This window comes from Bison bison, unplaced genomic scaffold (assembly GCF_000754665.1).
Source record: "Bison bison bison isolate TAMUID 2011002044 unplaced genomic scaffold, Bison_UMD1.0 scf7180017864371, whole genome shotgun sequence".
Classification (NCBI taxonomy): Eukaryota; Metazoa; Chordata; class Mammalia; order Artiodactyla; family Bovidae; genus Bison; species Bison bison.
The window spans coordinates 9,358,567-9,359,518 of NW_011494943.1; the positions used below are offsets into that span (position 1 = coordinate 9,358,567).

General features: G+C 64.2%; 1 protein-coding gene across 7 annotated transcripts in view; it reads right to left on the minus strand.

Annotated features, from left to right (window-relative positions):
• The window catches only part of TMC6 (transmembrane channel-like 6), a 19,803-nt gene that overhangs the window by 16,586 nt on the left and 2,265 nt on the right, over window positions 1–952 (minus strand). Inside the window, exon 1 of one of the 7 annotated variants that reach the window (XM_010856255.1) lies at window positions 408–946. The exons of the other annotated variants lie outside the window; for them this stretch is intronic. The gene's annotated coding sequence lies outside the window, so the exon portion shown is untranslated. Of the gene's footprint in view, window positions 1–407; window positions 947–952 lie in introns of those variants that run through there. 7 annotated transcript variants of the gene reach the window in all.

A 952-nucleotide genomic window follows, 5' to 3' on the forward strand; every position in this document is an offset into this window, starting at 1 on the left:
AGGGAGCTCAGCACTTAGGAGAGCTGGCTCAGCTCAAGGGGCTTCCTCAGGCGAGGCCAGGGTGCCCAGCCCACTAGGGCTGTGCCCAGACAGTGCCCCCGCTTGGGGGTGTCCAGTCTCAGAGCCCAGGCCCCACACAGCCCAAGCCCCCTCCCTTTCCTCCCACAGGAGCACAGTGTGGAGAAACCAGCAGAGGTCAGGGGTGGCCTCTTGACTCGGCCTAAAAGGAAAAGTGGCTGGAGCCGGGGCTGAGAGTGCCCCCACAGTCTAGAGCGGGAATTCCTTCCAGGAAACACAGACCTTCCCAAGTTCTGAGCTACAGGCCTCTCCCACACACCCCTTCTCCAGGAGGGAGGAGCAGGGCGTGTGGGAGGTGCTCAGAGGCTGCGTGGGGGCTGGGGGCTCACCTGGGCACTGGCACCTGGGCACTGCTTTGGACTTCTGCCTGGGTGGTACCCAGGGCCCTGGTACCCTTGCCCAGGTGGGGACAAGTCAGGCAGGAGTTTCCGGGGCACACCATTACTGAGCCCTGAGCTGGGTAGGGAGGTGCAGGGCCGGGCCCAGTCTCCAGAAACTCCACCCCAGCCGGAAGCGAGTCCTCTGGGGGCAGTTACCATCAAGGCAGAGTGGCAGCCACGCCTGCGAGCCCAGTGGCGGTGACAGCTCTGAGAGCCCCTGGACCCTCATCTGCCAGTCTCCCACCCCCTCACTTTCGATCAGTGGTACCTACGGGGGCCTCTACCCCTTCCCTTCCGGAGAAACAAAAACCGCTGCCCTCCCCCTGAAGCACCTGCAGGGGCGAGGGGGAGGGACGGGTGGTGCAGTGGGATCAGCCGGCCCCCCAGCGGGACCCTCCGCAAAACTCAGGGAGATACAGAAGAACAGCGGGAGGGAACTCAGTGCCTAGTGGTCTCAGAGTCCCAAAGGAACTTGGAGGGGGTCTAGCTGGTGG